At 41.9% G+C, this 19,239-nt stretch overlaps 1 protein-coding gene across 1 annotated transcript in view; it reads left to right on the forward strand.

The window, feature by feature from the left end:
• Nucleotides 1-19,239, forward strand: part of PATJ (PATJ crumbs cell polarity complex component) — a gene marked incomplete in the record, with an annotated part of 2,990,875 nt that overhangs the window by 62,251 nt on the left and 2,909,385 nt on the right. The window contains 1 exon segment of the mRNA XM_044085542.1: nt 2,695-2,766.

Genomic DNA, 19,239 nt, shown 5'->3' on the forward strand with positions numbered 1-19,239 from the left:
CACAATGAAACCCTGGAGATGGGGCAAATGCACATAGGGGTTGATGAATTAGGTGAAACATTCCTCTGCAGCAGTATGATGCTTCCTCGTGTATTGTAGTTTGATTACTGGCCCTGAACATGGGTCAAAATCAGTCCAGTGGAGGCTAAGGTAGATTCAGCAGACCCAGTGGATGAAGAGAGATTGTGGCCTTATTTGGTAGATAGCCATATGGAGATAACATATATGTGTACACATTTTGCACTCGTTTTATCAGTTATTTTTGGATTGTAGAGAAAATAGAAAACATCCCAAACTGAGTCTCAGCCAGTACACTAATAGAAGCAGTGCTGGCACTGATTTTAAATTAAAAATGGCAGTTGAGTCATAACTCATGGAAATCATCTTCTTCTTTTGGCTTTTCCCAGTTAGGGGACGCCACAGAGGATTACCTGTCTGCTCATCATTGGCAGTAGAGTTTTACGGTGTCAAGTTGCCAGCCCTGCACCCACCTTCCATGGAAGGCACACACATGCACACACTCACTCCTAGGGCCAGTTTAGAGTGTCCAATCCACCTACTGCATGCCTTTGGAATGTGAGAGGAAACTGGAGCACCCGGAGGAAACTCACGCGACCACAGGGAGAACATACAGACTCTGCACAAAAGGCACCCAAGCTGAGGATCGAACCAGATAACCGTTTGCTGTGAGGCAACAACATGAACCGCTGCACCACGGTGGCCGCCCTCGTAACTCATGGAAATACACTTTATAAATTGCAACATTATTTAGTTTATACTCAGCCAAGTGATGTGAAACAAATTTGTTCTCATTAATGCCAGGCCATTGTGAACTACAGTAACCCTTTTCTTTAATGGTTTAATTAGTGTTGATCTGGCTTTTATCATGGAGACATATTTGGTGAGATTTTCCATCTTCATCTAGTTTTTGCTGTCATTATTGGCCCATCTGTTTTTCAGTTTCTCAGACTGAGTAGTAGTGATAGTAGTGTTGCTCTTGTTTTTAAATAAAATCTTCAGTTACTTAATCAGCCTTTTACCTGTATTCAGCACTTGGTTGATTCGGGGAAATGTTAATATCTGTTAATGTCTGGATTGATGCGTTACCTTTGAGCTTACTCCTGATAGTTTGCAGTTGGTAGGTTTAAGTCAGATAATTTGTCTTTAGCTCTTGTGTGGCATTTGTTGCATCTGATTTCAGATTTAGTTTGTGTACTACTTGGTTTTGTGCCACTCCAGAACCATCAGTTCCTTCTCATCCATTAGGGGAGTTTTAAACACTTCAAAAACTGTCTTTCTTCTTTTAATCGAATGTACTTAGGGTATGTCATTAAAGTATCTGCTCACTAATCCTTCCTTTCTTATTGCTCTTACTATCTGTTACAGTCATCTGTTCTTTCCTTATTTCTTTCTTCTCTGATCATTTTCTTATTTCTTACCACTTCCTGTTCCTGTGTAGTCTCTCTTTATTCCTTTATTTATGATAATATGACATGTTAGATAAATTCTACATCTGTATGCGTGTCTAATAATGTATTCTTCACAAGATTGTTTGACTGTGACTGCCCTCTAGAGTTGCGGCCTGTAATAGTTGAAACACGTACAATTGCCAAAATGGGGTCTATATTAGAACATCAAAGTTTCAAAACTTCGAATGTTCTAATATTGAACCCTATTCAGCGAAAGATAAAAATATCGAAGCAACAGAAAACCAAATTTTTTCCTAGGGAAAAAATTTGGTTGCCCGTTTCTGTTGCTTCGGTATTTTCAGCGCTGTGGTGGAAAGTTATGGGTCTGGTTCAGGTAAGTGTGCGATTGAGTGTGGGTTAGGTTAGTTAGGGTTAGGGTGCAGGTTAGGTATGTGTGCGATTGTGTGGACGTGAGGGTTAGGGCGGGTTAGGTATGTGTGCAATTGTGTGGACGTGAGGGTTAGGGCAGGTTAGGTGAGTTAGGGTTAGGGCGTTGGTCAGGTAAGTGTGCGATTGTGTGGATGTGAGGGTTAGGGCGTTGTAGGTGAGTTAGTGTTAGGTGCAGGTGAGGTGAATGTACGATAGTGATGGACCTTAGGGTTAGGGTTTGGGTTAAGGTAAGTGGATAGTTAGTGGTGTGTGTATAGTTTAGTGTAGGGTTTGGTGTAAGATTTTAGGTGTATGTGTGTGGATTGCTGTTTGTTTGGTCTGCTTGTGTTGTGTGTGTGTGTGTGTGTGTTTTGGAACAGAAAATTTTTTCCCTAGGAAAAAATTTGCTGTTCTGTATGTTCGATGTTTTCAGCTTTCACTGAATAGCGTTCGATATTAGAACCTTCGAAGTTTTGAAACTTCAATGTTCTAATATAGACCCGCCAAAATGACATGTACAGCTGAGAAGTGAAATTAAAAGTAATTTTGGAATGCATGCCAACATTTTATTATGTGGTGCTTGTTATGGACGATAGTCACTTGTCTGAACATTAAACACCATGTTTGCCAGTATGTACATATTATGCTAAACACAACCCTTTATTATGGGAAAGCTTTAGTAATGTCCTGGAATTAGTAGCTGCATCAATCGTAAAGCTGTACTGCTGAAAAGAATTGCATTTTCAAAACCACATACAAAAGATTTACCTATTATTTAACCTTTTTTTTTTTGATTATAGAATATATACAAATTCTGAGAGAACACTATTATGATTTTTTCCTTTTTTATATTCAGACCGCTGATCAAAGTTGTGTCATATCAAATACACAGATTCCTCCATCGGATATTGAAGTGGCTAAGAAAACCAAAGTAAGTGTAATGAAATTAATATAATCTTTACTAATGTGAAATTTTGGTTAGGATGCTCTTTTTTGCAGAGACAAGATTTCCATGCGTATGACTGGCAGCTAGAATTTTAGACAAAAATCCCGATCTCTTTATTTTTAGTAATGGTGGGCCACAATTTGGCGTATCTTTACTGTTGCTGACCTGCTTCATATAAGGGAGGCATATGCAGTGCTGGCTGTAGCAGGCTAGTTGGTTGATGCTGGATTTCAGATATTGCAAATGAAGTTGCACCTGTCCTTCATTTTAACTCGCCTGTTATAGTGATTATTTGATTATCTGTCCATGCAAGAAGAAAAATTAGGTGGATAGAGTAGCTAGTTTTTGAAGAATGACAGACTATTTTAGAATCATAAGCATTTTCAGGAGATAAGAAGTGCTTGACCTTTTTATTCTGCTATTTCTACTAAATGGCTAAGCTGTAGTTCCATGATAACTCCTTGATTACACGTGACAACTTTGGATCTTGGGAAAATGCTTGTTACTGTTGCCATGATTCCTTGTTTTTTTTCAGTAAGTTATTTTATTCTAAAATTGGCATACTGATTTTAAAATAAAAAAAATATATTTAAAAAAGCAAACGTTTTCTTAGTTTTAGGATGCATTTAGGGTAATTGTTTTAGGAGCACAATAGATATGCTGTAGAAATATTCACCCACAACTCACCATTACCATGAATGCAATTTGGAATGCAGAAATGAAACTTCATGTCATTCATTAGCGTGGCTTGTCAGTACAGATACCTGCAGACATGTAATAGCATTATAGGGCTAGTAAGATAGGCTTATGATAAACTAGCCTAATCCATGTTGCTATGTTATATAAGCAAAACAGAACAGGAACCCAACAGTAGCCAGCAGAAAAAGATGTTAATCCCAAAAAACACTTTCTTTTAACATAAAGTCAATTTAATAAACAATTTTCTCACGTTTTCGTCACTTTAAGTAAAGTAACTTCTTCAGACACACAGACAAACAGCAGTTACACAGTTCCTGCAGCATTTAAACCATGTAGCATGAAGTCATGTGACTACTAGCAGCAATTAATTAAAGGTGCAAAGCACAATAATTCAAACACTATTAAAATAAGTCTTAAAACTTACATACTACCTCAAATAAAAAGTGTGTATGCAATCAGTATACAATGTACAAGGAATATATTAATGTCATTAGTGAAAAGTTAAAAATACACTATCATGTAAGATTTCTTAATTTAAGCAAACATGAAATATTACAATTCTCATTCATACCAGGCAAGCAGAAAGCATTAAGTGCTAACTGCCATTCTAGTTCTCGTACCTCTAATAGTACTGAATATGGACCACCTCTGATGTCAGAAAGTACCTGGTCAATAGCTTGGAACGTGAAACTATGTCCACCATTTAATGAAACAAATCACTAATGGCTCTGCTTATCCTAGACCACAAATTTCACAGGTTTGGCACAATTCCAACACGGTGCCGCCCCTGACAGAAGTCAATTCAACTAATAATAATTCTGTTGACAGTCTATTACCATTTGAATCTGAGGTTAATAACACTGATTTCGCTAACACAGTTAGGCAAAGTGAAAGAATTCGGGCTAACAGTTCACGTGAGGGGCAAGCAAACAACAATCAACTTGTTCGAAATTTTCACCAGGACAAGGTGTGGACTCAGGATTGCCCACTACTGGGGCACGTCACCCTCAGTACCAGAGGAACAAAAGGCGGAACAACTGTCGGAAGAGATAGTTCCTAATGACTCTGTTGCAGTAAATAACCTTGTTGTTCTCACTAATTCTAAAAGGGACTTTAACATTTACAACTTTTCATCTGTTGTTATAGAAACGAATTTGGTAGAACTGCTAGCGAAGGGTAACACATATGTTTTAAGTAATAACATCAATGTAGTAAAAACTTTGTTAGACTTAGTGTTACGTAAGAAAATTAAATCTTTCCTTTTAGGCAATGTTCAAAAACCTGCACGTGTACTTAGGGCTGCTAGTACGTTCAACCCTCCTCTTCATCCCCTTTCAGCTCTTTATGAAAGCGTGTGTGAGTTAGATATTAGGCGCATACCTTTCATTAGAGCTAGTAATACTTTTTATAAACAGAGCAACATCACTACGGAACAGTTAAGAGCACTAAAACTACTTAGATCAGCTCATGTCCGTTTAGTTAAACCAGACAACGGTGGTGGACTTGTTATCTTTGACATCACTGATTATAATAAAAAAAATGGAGTTAGCCTTGAATTGTCCGGCCTATGCTAAGGCATCCCTTAACAAACTAAATATTGCACAATCAAGGATTAGAATGTACTTCAGAGATCTGTTTATAGAAGCCAAAATTGACCTGGATACATTCAATTACATTAATATTCTCTACCCAAAAACACCTGTCATGTTTGGAATACGAAAGATTCATAAGAACCAACATGACCCTCCTATGCTTCCACTTATTGATGGTCGAGGTTCCTTGACATATCCATGTGCAAAACTCGTTGACTCAATATTACAAAAATATCTTAAACTTGAGTCACGAGTATGCAAAGATTCATGGACTTTGTTGAAAAGTTTGAACATTTTAGAAGTTAACCAAGAAGACAACTTTCTTACCATCGATGTAGTCGACTTATACACTTAGAAGCGGTTGAGTGGGTAGAAGTTTATATGAAAAATAAAAAAGCTCCACAAAGGGATATTGACCTGGCAACTGAGTTAATTGATATTATACTTTCCAACAACTTTTTCATTTTTAACGACAAGATCTATTAACAAAAACATGGAGTTGCTAAGGGCTCCCCTTGCGGAGCGAGCGTGGCGAACATGTTTATGGCTCAATGGGAAGAATATTTTGTATTCAATAACTTTGAAATTTACACTTCCTTCACTTTTTATACCAGATTTTTAGACTACATCTTGGTGATTTTTACAGGAAATGAATCACAAGCTAAACAAATGATAGATTACTTTAACTCTACTACATCATTTTTTAAATTTACTTACACTTTTCACACTACTAGTATTGACTATTTAGACGTGAATATAAGAAAAGATATAGTAAATAGGAGATATGTTTCCAAAATTTACAGAAAACCTACATATTGCAACTCCTATTTACATTTTTCTAGTGCACACCCTTATAGGCAAAAACGTTCAATAGGGAAAGGTCAACTCATTGGAGCTGCAAGGATGTGTACTAATGAAGATGACTTTAATTCTGAATGCCAACTCTTAAGAGACATGTTTTTCAACAGAGGCTACCCGGTTAGTTTAATAAATGACTTAACTGAAGAAATTGTAAACAAACGGAGTAGAGGTATAGTTCAACCACTCTTGACCTCACCTTCCGTTGTCATTGATGTTAACCTGGTAGAGTCACCTCCTAGCCAGGTTGCCATTCGAACTACACAGTCACCAAACAATGACTTGGTTACCTTTATACAACCTTCAATGACTCAGCAAACTAGGGAAACCTCTTTATTGCAATACTTTTATAACCACCTTTAGTAAAGACAGTGACCAACTTAGATTAATTCTCCACAAAAAATTGGAGTTTCCTTTATAAGGACTCTTCCCTAGTTGACAGAATTGGCCAGTCACCCAGTATTGTTTATAGAAGAGGTACTAACTTAAAAAGTTTTTTTGAAACTAAAAGCACTAAACCTACTTCTACACTTACTGGAACCTTTATGTGTGGAGCATGTAGGATGTGTAAATACATAAAAACAGGTAATTCCTTTAGAGTATTGAATACATGTAAATTTTACATCAATCATAAGTTGAATTGTGAGTCCAAGAGTGTTGTTTACTTAGCTTCCTGTGCCTTATGTCCGGCTTTCTATATAGGGAAAATGGACAGGAAGCTTCGTGAGAGAATTTACGAACACTCTTATGCGATTAGCAAAAATAAAACAGAAAATGCTTTAACAAAACATGTTTCATTAAATGGTGGACATAGTTTCACGCTCCAAGCTATTGACTAGGTACTTTCTGACATCAGAGGTGGTCCACATTCAGTACTATTAGAGGTACGAGAACTTGAATGGCAGTTAGCACTTAATGCTTTCTGCTTGCCTGGTTTGAATGAGAATTGTAATATTTCATGTTTGCTTAAATTAAGAAATCTTACACGATAGTGTATTTTTAACTTTTCACTAATGACATTAATATATTCCTTGTATATTGTATACTGATTGCATACGCACTTTTTATTTGAGGTAGTATGTAAGTTTTAAGATTTATTTTAATAGTGTTTGAATTACTGTGCTTTGCACTTTTAATTCATTGCTGCTTCTAGTCACATGACTTCATGCTACATGGTTTAAATGCTGCAGGAACTGTGTAACTGCTGTTTGTCTGTGTGTCTGAAGAAGTTACTTTACTTAAAGTGACGAAAAAGTGAGAAAATTTTTTATTAAACTGACTTTACGTTAAAATAAAGGGTTTTTTGGGATTAACATCTTTTTCTGCTGGCTACTGTTGGGCTCCTGTTCTGTTTTGGATTGTTTGTTTTCCCGCCCAGTTTACTTGTTTGTTCTACATGTTATATAAGCAGACAGATCAGCTAATTACATTTACTGGTTTCCCTGCAGAATACACTTTCTCAACAATGTCTATGTAGACCATTGAAATGGGAACAGGAACAGCAGCAGGTGTGACTTGATTGGCTCCTGTCAGAAGAATCTGCAGTACAAGTCTGATTTTTTTAATGTAAATCAACTTTTACGAGCAGTGACATTACTTGTCACTACTTGTATGTGACAGAATAAGTATTTTTCTAATGTTTTATTATGGACCTGCAGGCTCTATTGATTAAAAAGCAGGCTTTGTTTTGTGATTGTTTCATGTGAAGGAGAAGAGATGAAGTCCCCCAACAATTCTACTGGACTCCCTGTTGTGTATGTATTGGAGTCTGATTGGTGAAAATAGTCTGTATTTGGATGTTGTGGCAGAGGAGTACCGAGTGTCTCATTGCTAGTGCATGTGCGTTTATACTGGCGTTTCCCCAGCCATTTCTGTGATATTTGTCTTCTCTGCCTAAAAGGTGATTGTCTGGGTAGGACAGATGTTCTTCGTGTTTCACTGTTGCAGTCATCACATTTGGGTTATTTGCCTGCAGTCTTCGGATTTCTGCATCGGATGCTGTCGCTTCCTCCATGACGTCAAGTCGTCAGGGGTATAAAACATGCAGACGATGCCATTACATCAGTCTTTCTTGCCGAGCGGTACCCGAAACAGAAGCAGTTCGTAAGTGCGGGTCAGCCGACTCCTGAAATTTCCGTTTTTGAAGTTCAGACCCGAAGTCTTCAAAAAGATAAGTATCCAGTTGGGGATCCTTCTTTCTTGCTCTAACCAATGTCAGAATAAAATAACAATTGTCTTGCCTGTGGAAAGCAAATACCTCATAGAGATTTTCATTCTTACTCCGTTACTTGTTTAAGCCCAGAACACGACGTCCCTCTCTCTCGGTTTTGTGCCTTTTTCAAGGCCCGAACTATTCGTCTGGCTATTTTTGTAGCTAAATACTTTTGTGCTCGATCTCCGTACTCTGAAATGTGTTTGTTAAGCCATCCGATTAACGATCTTCTGAAGAATCATAAGGATAAAGACAGAGACAGACCACATAGGTCCAAAACTGCGGACAAAGCTTCCGTTAAGCTAGTCGCCAGTCCACCGGTATTCAGTAAGGCGCTTTTGCAGCCCCTGATAACCCACTACTACAGATTCGCAGGCCTCTACTGAGACCCATTCGGAGTCCAGTATGCCGCAAGATGCTTCTTCGACTATGGAACCTATGGATGTCTCTACTTTGGATGGGACTGGAGCTGCTGTGCAGTAAATGGCTTCTGAGGGTGTATTCAGGCCTACAGAATTTCATATTAAACCAACGGCATCGTTTCCAACTAGAAGTACTGAATTCCTCAGGCATAAAACTCGCACTACACCTAGAAAACGGATGACCAAACCACTGACACAGGCCCATATGCCTCAAAAACAAATGCTTAGAATGGCTGAAGACCTTATTACCTTGATTAGGGGAAGCCAGCCTTCTTCTGATCAGGAATCTGGTATCTCGGCTCCTTCTGATTACCAGGATTTGCCCTACTCTATTTATGAGGATTCTGATGCAGAGGATTCCATTCCTTCTGCTTCCCCTCCAGAAGATTTTTCTTTTGGTGAAACTTTGCATATCCATAGGGAGCATTTCCGCTGGGAAAACCAGGACTATTCTGAGTCCAAAAAGAGACGTAGGGAATTCTTACTCCTGCCTGAACACAGGCGTCTAGCTATCCCTCCTGTTCTGGCTATTGTAGATTATGTTTTCTCGGAATCTAGCCTTAGGCCAGACACTTTACTTCCAGCTCCCAGAAAACCTGACAGGTACTACAGAGTACCTGACTCTCACAAGTTCCTCTTCAAGAATCCTTCTGCGGATCCAAAGACCATTTCCAAGGACCAAAAGGCATTAAGGCTACTGCTGCTAAAAATCCGACCCCTTCTGATAGAGATTCTAGAGCCTTAGACAGATGGGTTAAGAAGGTATACACTTCTGCTACTTTGGCCATTAGGGCTTTAAATTGCCATTTTCATATGTTAAAGTATCAACAGCATATTATGGGACTGCTTAAACAGAAAATGTTGATGAATCCTGACTGTGCTGAGCACAAAGACTTGCAAGATTTAATGCATTCTGCAGAACAAGTTGGTAAACATACTTTGCAATGTGGTTTTGATGCTTTAGAAGCATCTTGCAGGACTGCTGTCACTGGGTCTGTACTTAGAAGGCATGCTTGATTTAAGGAACAAAACTTGCCAGATCATGTTAAAGCTAAATTACTGGATGCATCCTTAAACCAAGACCACCTTTTTGGCAACAAAGCTGAGGAAGTTCTCAAAGGATGGAGGCAAAAGCTAAATCTGTGCAAACTGTTAAAGATTTTCTGCAAGTACAGCCTCCCAGATTCAGTAGGCATTGGTCTTCAAAGAACTAGTCCTTTCCAGTCCCTTCCAGGCCTTCTCAGTCCAAACCCAGGAGCAGCAGACCACCAAGACTTCAGTCTCAGGCTACGCACATATCTAAGCAGTGGGGGGCTCCCACTTCCAAAGCAGGGAGTAGTAAGCCCACCCCCCTATGGAAAAATGGCACAATGACTCAACCTTAACCCGTCCAAACCCTGCTCAACTACTTGCTCCCTTAGAAGGAAAGCTCGCCCCGCATGCAAAAAACTGGGACCTCCTTACCCAGACAAATGGGTTTTGAACATAGTTTCCCGAGGATACAGATTCCACTTCCGCACACTACAAACCCCAAATGGTTGGCCAGACCTCCCCCCAAATCAGTGGGTGGAGGCCCAACAGCAGGCTCTCTCTCTTCTCAGTATCAGGGCTAGTCAACCTGTCCCAGCAAAACTAAGGGGACAAGGTTTTTATTCAAGACTTTTTCTGGTACTCAGAAAAAAAAATGCTTGGCGTCCTGTCCTGGACCTCTCTATTCTCAACACCTTTCTGTTGGTTCCAAAATTCAAAATGCTAACTCTTCAACAGCTTCTTCCTATGCTAGCCAAGGATGCCTGGCTAGCAACCCTAGACTTAAAGGAAGCTTACCTGCGCATCCCAGTAAGAGAATCCTTCAGACAATACCTACATTTCAGGGAGGGCTCCATGCACTTTCAGATGTTCTTCGTGTTTCACTGTTGCAGTCATAACTGTAGGGTGTTCCTGCCGGCAGGCAGCCCGAGGTCGGCCAGAATTCCAAAGTCTGGGTCCGGCGTCGGCTGTACCAGCAAGTACCCTGACGTCAGAATGCAGAGGTATAAAGCTGACAGCCAACGCCATCTTCTCCAGTCTTTCTTGCCGTGTGGTGGAAAGCAGCTCGCAAGTTTTTGGTTGGCGGATTCCCGAACAATGCTTTTTGCTTGTCGTCGGTCAGAAGTCCTCTTCTTCTCTTCTCAAGCTAAGTACCCCGTTGGGGAAACTTTTTTCTTGCTCCTCCGATGTCAGAAAAAGTTAATAATTGTATATCGTGTGGGAAACAAATACCTCATAAAGATTTTCACTCTTATTGTCTTCCTTGCTTGGGCCCAGACCACGACGTTTCTTGTTGTCGGTTTTGCGCCAGGTTTAACTCTTGTACTATTAAGCATCGGTACGATTGGGCCTTGAATTATTTTGGCAGACAGTTCAATTACAAAATGTCTTCAGATACTTTACCGGCAACCGGAATTCATAAAAGACGCAAGGACAAGGATAGGCCTCCGAGGTCCAAACAGGATAGCGTGCAGCCGGAGCCAGCTTCGGGTTCGGCGGTCGTCAGTGAGGCGCTTTTGCAGCCCCTGTCGTCAGCCCCTTCGGAACCGATGGCCGACACAGACTCCCATGGGGAGCCATCTAGGCCCAGTATTCTTACTGCTGCAGGACCTTCGGACTTTGCTCTTTCAGATGGGTCCGGAACCGCTGTGCAGGTACCGGCTTCTGAAGGGGTTTTCAGGCCTTCTCATATCACTATTACTACAAAGACAAAGGCAAAGTCAAAGACTCCAGTAAAGCCAAGGGTTTCTACTCAAGCTTCTTTGGATACAGCTCCCAAGACACAGAAGCAATTATTAAGGATGGCTGAAGATTTGCTTACTATGATTAAGGGTTCTCACCCCCCTTTGGAAAAAAGGCCTAGACAGGATTCTCCTTATGATTCCTCTGATCAGGCTTCTGTTTCTTCAGTCTCTTCCTCTGGATAGGATTATTCCTTCCCTCCTTATGAGGATTCTGATGCAGAGGACTCCATTCCCTCTGCTTCTCCTCCTGAGGATTTTTCCTTTGGGGAAACTTTGCATGAAATGAGAGAGTATTTCCATTGGGAGGGTCAGGAATATTCTGCTTCCAAGAAGAGACTTAGGGAATTTCTCCTTCTCCCACAACACAGACCTTTGGCTATTCCTCCTGTTCTTGATATTGTGGATGATGCTTTTTCTGAAGCTAACCTGACTCCAGATTCTTTCCCTCCTGCTCCTTCTAAGCCTGATAGATTTTACAGAGTTCCTGATTCCCATCAATTTTTGTTCAAGAACCCCTCTGCAGATCCTGAAACTATTTCTCAGGGTCCCAAGGGTGCTAAGGCCGTTTCTGCTAAAAATCCTATTCCTTCTGAAAAGGATTCTCGTGCTTTGGACAGATGGGGCAAAAAGGTGTATACTTCTGCTACTCTTTCCATTAGAGCTTTAAATTGTCAATTTCATATGTTTAAGTACCAGCAATTTCTTTTGTCTGTATTAAAACAAAAACTTTCCTCCTTTTCTGCATGTGCAGAGGACAAGGAATTACAGGATGTATTACATGCAACTGAACAAGTTAGCAAACATGGTTTACATTGTGGTTTGGATGCCTTAGAGGCTTCTTGTAGGGCCGCAGCCTCTGGTACTGTTATCAGGAGACATGCTTGGCTTCGTGAGCAGAATTTGCCTGAACAAGTTAAGGCTAAATTATTAGATGCTCCGGTTCAGCATGATGTTTTGTTTGGATCTAAAGCTGAAGAGGTTATTAAGAAGATGGAGGATAAAGCGAAGTCTATGCAGACTGTTAGATTTCTTACAAGTGCAGCCTCCTAGATTTACTAGAAATTGGCCCTCCAAGAATTGGTCCTTTCCCATGTCTGACAGGCCTCAAAGGGGAAGATATAGACGCTCCAGAGGTCGGGCACAGGCTCAGGCCTCTTATAGGTCCAGACAATGGACTGCTTCATCACCTAGAAGGGGAGAAGACAGATCTCAATCACAAAGGAAGCAAACTCAATGACTCTCTCAGTTGGGCTACAGGACCTCCTTGCCTGGAAGCCCCTCTCGGAGGAAAACTTTCTCTTTTCTACCAAAATTGGACTCATATAACCCAAGACAAATGGGTGTTAGATGTGATTTTAAGAGGTTACAAATTCCACTTTCATTCTCTGCCAAGGTCTATCGGATGGCCCGATCTGCCAAAACATCAATGGTCAGAGGCCTTAAATCAAGTGGACGCTCCATTGGCCATGAGAGCCATAGAACCTGTTCCACTTTCAGAGAGGGGAAAAGGTTTTTACTCAAGACTATTTCTGGTCCCAAGAAAACAAAGCTCATGGTGACCTATTCTGGACTTCTCAGTATTAAACACCTTTCTGGAAATACCAAAATTCAAGATGCTTACTCTACAACAACAACTTCCAATGCTCTCCCAAGATGCTTGGATGGTGACATTGGACCTAAAGGAGGCCTACTAACACATTCCCATCAGGCAAGAATGCAGAAAATACCTCAGATTCAAGGCAGGCTCGAGGCACTTCCAATTCTCTGTACTGCCCTTTGGCTTATCTACTGCGCCCAGAGTTTTTACCAAGTGTCTGGCTCCAGTAGTAGCTTATTGCAGACTTCAGGGGATTCAAATTTACCCCTATCTGGATGACTGCCTTATTCAGGCAGACAGCAAAGACCTTTTACTTCAACATCTGCATTTTGTTCAACGTCTTCTCCTAATACTGGGATTCTCAGTGAACACAAAAAAAGTCACATTTGATTCCTTCTCAGCAGATGATCTTTTTGGGGGCTCTTCTAAACACAAGGTTACAGATGGCCTTCCTCACTCCAGAAAAACAATTACAGCTGGCTTCAATTTTCAAAACCTTGGCAACTTTGACTCAGCGCACTGCAAGGAAATTCCTGCAGGCTTTGGGCTACATGGCTTCTTGCATCCTGTTGATTCCAAATGCAAGGCTTCATATGAGGAAACTTCAATGGTACCTAAAGAGTGTATGGTCTCAGCATTACCACAGTCTGGACACAATGATTCCACTGATCCCCTGCCTCCAAAAGGAGCTCCTTTGGTGGTCCAGGGCTTGTGCTTTGAACGAAGGGAATCCCTTTTGTCTACCTCAACCTTCTCAGATCATAACCACGGACGCTTCGGATTATGCTTGGGGAGCTCATTTTCTAGACATTTGCCAACAGGGCTCTTGGACAAAGAAGCATCTTCTCTGGCACATCAATTTGAAGGAAATGTTGGCAGTCCAAAATGCTCTTCTAGCCTTCCAGAATCTTTTGAAACCAGAGTCTCTTCTGATTCGTACAGACAATACCACAGTCATGTGGTACATAAACAAGCAAGGGGGCTCTCACTCTTACCCCCTTTGCAGACTAGCCATGATTTTATGGGACACAGCTCTAAATCTGAATCTGCATCTTCAAGCTCAATTCATTCCAGGAAATCAGAACCTCTTAGCAGACAGCCTAAGCAGAAACCTTTTGGATCCTCACGAATGGATGCTGGACCCCAACTTATTCAGCAGGATTACTGCAGTTTGGGGTTGTCCTCAGATCTGTTTGCATCCCATCTCAATCATCAGTTGCCTCTCTTTTGCACCAGGTCCTTCCACAAAACAGCTTGGAAAGTGGATGCCCTGTCATTCAGCTGGAGGAACCTTTCGGGATATGCCTTCCCTCCTCTTCCTCTTCTGTCTCGGGTGTTACTGAAAATAAAACAGGACAAACCTAAGATTATCATTTTGATAGCTCCAAATTGGCCTCGGCAGTTTTGGTATCCAACTTTAAAACACCTATTCTTGGATACTCCTTGGATTCTACCTCTGATCCCTTCTCTTCTGTCCCAGCATCAGGGTCGGATGCTACACTCTCAAATCAAGACTCTATGCCTGGCAGCTTGGCTCTACAAGGGCCTTTGATTCCTTCTCTTCCCAAACAAATTTTGGATGTTCTTTTAGAAGCTAGGCAGCCTAGCACTAGAAAATCTTATGCTTCAAAATGGAAAAGATTTTGTATTTGGATGCAGGATCGAGGTTCTGATCCTCTTTTGCCTGATATTTCCTCCATTTTACTTTACCTCTCAGACCTTTTGCTTAAAGGCCTCTCCTTTTCCTCCATCAAAATTCATGCTTCTGCTATCTCGGCTCATTTCAACTCTGATCCTCCCATCTTTTCTCACCAGCTGGTGAGACAGTTCTTGAGAGGGGCTAAGAATTTAAGATCTCCCAGAACTCCTCCTGTTCCTGCTTGGGATCTTAATTATGTCTTGGAGAAACTTACGTTGCCTCCTTTTGAGCCTGCTGCGGCTTCGGATATCAAGTTCTTATCCTGGAAGACAGCTATCTTATTAGCATTGACTTCTGCATGAAGGGTTTCAGAGTTGCAAACTCTCATGGCTGTGGAACCATATATTATCTTCCACCAGGACAGAGTTTCCTTGAGGACCAGTCCTACATTTATGCCTAAGGTGATTTCTAAAGTGGCTCTAAATCAGACTATGCACCTTCCTACCTTCTTTCCAAATCCTCAAAATAAAGGGGAAAGGATCTTACATTCATTGGACGTACACAGACAACTACGATTTTACCTGGACAAAACTAAAGATTTCAGAAAATCTGATCAGTTGCTTATCTCTTATGCCTCCAGTTCTCTAGGTAAGGCTATTTCTAAACAAACTATTTCCAAATGGATTGCTTGTGGAATAAGGTTTTGTTACTCTCACTATGGGAAACAGATTCCAGGTACTGTTAGAAGTCATTCTACTAGAGCAGCTGCCACTTCAGCAGCTTTTCTCAGAGGAGTTCCTACCAAGGACATTCTGGAAGCTGCCACTTGGAGTTCAGTGCATACTTTTTCTAAGCACTATAATCTCCCTTTGTATTCTAAATCTAGGGCAGGCTTTGCCTCTGCTGTTTTGCAGGGTCTTCTTGCTGCCCCTTCTTCTGCATAACCTCCTCCCTCATTCACAGCTTTGGGATTCTACCCTACAGTTATGACTGCAACAGTGAAACACGAAGAACATAGTACAGTTGTGTACACCTACCATAAATGTAGATGTTCGAGTGTCTTCACTGTTGCAGTCGGTGTTTCCCTCCCACCAATCCCCTCTTATTTTTGCTTGTTCTCTCTTCCACTTCTTTTGTGGTGTATTTGTGTTCCTTTTTGGACACCTTTTGGTTTTTTGGGGGGCTTCTGACATCTGGGGCAAGAAAGGCTGGAGAAGATGGCGTCGGCTGTCAGCTTTATACCTCTGCATTCTGACGTCAGGGTACTTGCTGGTACAGCCGACGCCGGACCCTGACTTTGGAATTCTGGCCGACCTCGGGCTGCCTGCCGGCAGGAACACCCTAAAGTTATGACTGCAACAGTGAAGACACTCTAACATCTACATTTATGGTAGGTGTACACAACTGTACTTTTTCTGCACTTCCATTTGGCTTATCTACCATGCTCAGGGTGTTCACAAAGTGTCTGCTCCTGCCATTGCATTTTGCTGGCACAGAAATATTCAAATTTACCATTACCTGGACGATTGTCTGATTCAGGCAGAAAGCCAGGACTTGCTTTTACAACACCTGGCATTTGTAAAGAAACTTGTAACCTCACTGGGGTACACCATCAGTGAAAAGAAATCTCACCTAGTACCGTGCCAACAGATTGTATTCCTGGGAGCAAGCTTGAACACAACTATCCAGATGCCATTCCTCACTCATGAGAAACTAGTTTATTTGTCAACCTACTTCAAAATATTCGCCACAAAAACCCAGCTGTCTGCAAGGAAAATACTGCAAGGTCTGGGGTTCATGGCCTCTTGCATTCTGCTAATTCCATATGCAAGACTGCATATGAAGAATCTCCAATGGTATCTCAAAAGTATATGGTGTCAACATTCTCAGGACCTGGAAACAATGATTCCTATCATTCCTTGTCTAAGGACAGAGTTATTTTTGTGGGCAGAGACCTGCTACCACAACAAGGGACTCCCTTTCACTCTATCCCTGCCACCCAAAACCTAACAGCAGACACATCAGACTATGCATGGGGGCTTCACATGGCAGGGCAGTGCAGTCAGGGAAATGGAACCCAAAGCAGATGCGCCTGCATATTAATCAAAAAGAAATGTTAGCTGTACAGAATGCTCTGACAGCCTTCAAAGGCCTTATTCTTCCAGGACAACTAGTGGTAAAGATAGACAACACCAAAGTTATGTGGTACATAAACAAGTAGGGGGGAACCCACTCCTACCCTCTATGCAGACTAGCCATGGCTCTGTGGAGCACACCCTTGAGCTGCCAAGTGCACCTACAAGCTCAATTCCTGCCAGGCAAACTAAATTCACTGGCAGACGACTTAAGCAGAAATCTCATGGACCCACACGAATGGAAACTAGAACTCAAAATATTCAACCTCTTGAGGAACAAATGGGGACCCCAGAGGTAGACCTGTTTGCCTCCCCTCAGAATTACTAATTGTACAAATTCTGCACCAGAACTCCTCACAGTCAAGCTTGGAAAGTGGATGCCCTGTCCTTTACCTGGGAAAGCCTCTCAGTTTATGCCTTTCCCCTCTGCCACTCCTCTCGAAGGTTCTACTAAAGATCAAACAGGACAAGCCAAGAACAATACTGATTGGACCAGACTGGCCACACCAGCACTGGTACCCCCCTCTTGCGCAGTCTGACACTGCTGCACCCATGGCACCTGCCTCAGACCCCTTCCCTGCTGTCCCAGCAGGTGGGCCAAATTCTGCACCCCCAGCTTCAAACCTTGAACCTTGCAGCCTGGCTAATTCCATGAGCTGTCCTCTAGCATCCCTCAGTAAGCAGATGCGGGATGTCATTCTGGAGGCAAGGAGGCCTAGCACCAGAAAATCCTATGCTGAAAAGTGGAAAAGATGCTGTTCCTGGAGCCAGGCTTAGGGGATGGGCACAACAGTGTCCAGTTTACCTCCTGTTCTAGAGTGCTTAACAGAAATGCTTCACAAGGACCTATCTTTCTCGTTGGTTAAGATTCATGTCTGTGCCATTTCAGCACATTATAATACTGAGCCACCCCTCTTCTCTCACCCCTTGCTAAAACAATTCCTTAGAGGGGCCAAAAATTTAAGACCCCCCAGGAGAGCTCCCACTCCAGTCTGGGACCTTAACTTTGTATTGGAAAAGCTCACTCTTCTCCCCTTTGAGCCCCCTGCAACAGCAGAGTTGAAATTCCTTTCTTGGAAAACAGCCTTACTTCTAGCCATCACTTCAGCAAGAAGAGTGTCTGAATTACAAGCCCTCATGGCAATGGCACCCTTCATTATCTTCCATCTGGACAGGGATTCCCCCAGGACTAATCCTTCCTTTATGCCCAAAGTGGTGTCTAGTGTGACTCTAAACCAGTCCATTAATTTGCCTACTTTTCCCCTAATCCACAAAACAAGGGTAACGGATTCTGCACTCTCTGGACGTGCACAGACAGCTTAGATTCTATTTGGACAGGACTAAGCTTCTCAGAAAGTCTGACCAGCTGCTAGTTGGCTTTGCTGCAGGGGCAGAGGGGAAGGCCATTTCAAAGCAAATCATTTCCAAATGGATAGCCCATTGCCTTCATTTCTGCTACAAGCACCATGGAAAACCTACCCCTCGGGGGATAAGATCACATTCCGCCAGGGCTACATCTACCTCTACGGCATTTCTCAGAGGAGTCCCAACCAGGGACATCCTGGAAGCTGCTACCTGGAGCACTGTACTCACCTTCACCAAGCATTACCACCTGCCTATCTTCTCCAAATCCAGGGCAGGCTGTGCCACTGCAGTCTTGCAGGGCATCCTATCCAGCCCCAACTCTTCTTGACTGCCTACACCCTTTTCCTCAGCTTTGGGAATCAACCCAAATGTGATGACTGCAACAGTGAAACATGAAGAATATAGTACAGTTGTGTGTACACTTACCATAAATGTAGATGTTCAAGTGTATTCACTGTTGCAGTCCTGTTTTCCCTCCCTCCAATCCCTCTTTCTCTCTCTTACTACAAGGAACATTTTGGTAATTACTTTCTATGGGTGGGGTTTTTCCACCATATCCTGGCTCCCACTGGGGGTCTCCTGACAGGGCAAGAAAAACTGATGTAATGGCATTGCCTGCCTTACTTTATACTACTGATGACCTGATGTCAGTCCTGAAGCGACAGCAACCGATGCAGAAATACTAGGCCTGGGTATTCGGGACGACTGAGAGCTACCCTGGCAGGGATAACCCAATGTGATGACTGCAACAGTGAAAATTACTTGAACGTCTACATTTATGGTAAGTGTACACAACTGTACTTTTCTTGCCCAGAAACCACTCCTTATGTGGTAGATAGGTTATCTAGTGCTTACCTCTCCCACTGATAAGGTAGCATGTTTCCCTCCAACACAGAATTCCTCAGCATATTTTTTCAAAACACTGGTATGGTATGTTTTTTTATAACTACTAGAGAAAAGTATGCATGTTTATTTTCACTGGTCTGTACAGACATGTGTCTAGCTGGCATTGTCTCCTCAGTGTGTAGGTGAATTTGTATATAACCACATATGCACACACACAGTATTTAATAGTGAGCAAGACTCTGAGATACCTGAGTATCTCCACTTGAGTTAGCTGTACCTCAGAGGTGAGGACACGGACAATTTAAACCCTTTCCCC

Source organism: Protopterus annectens, chromosome 10.part0 (genome assembly GCF_019279795.1).
Source record: "Protopterus annectens isolate FY-2018-M chromosome 10.part0, PAN1.0, whole genome shotgun sequence".
NCBI classification, from domain to species: domain Eukaryota; kingdom Metazoa; phylum Chordata; order Ceratodontiformes; family Protopteridae; genus Protopterus; species Protopterus annectens.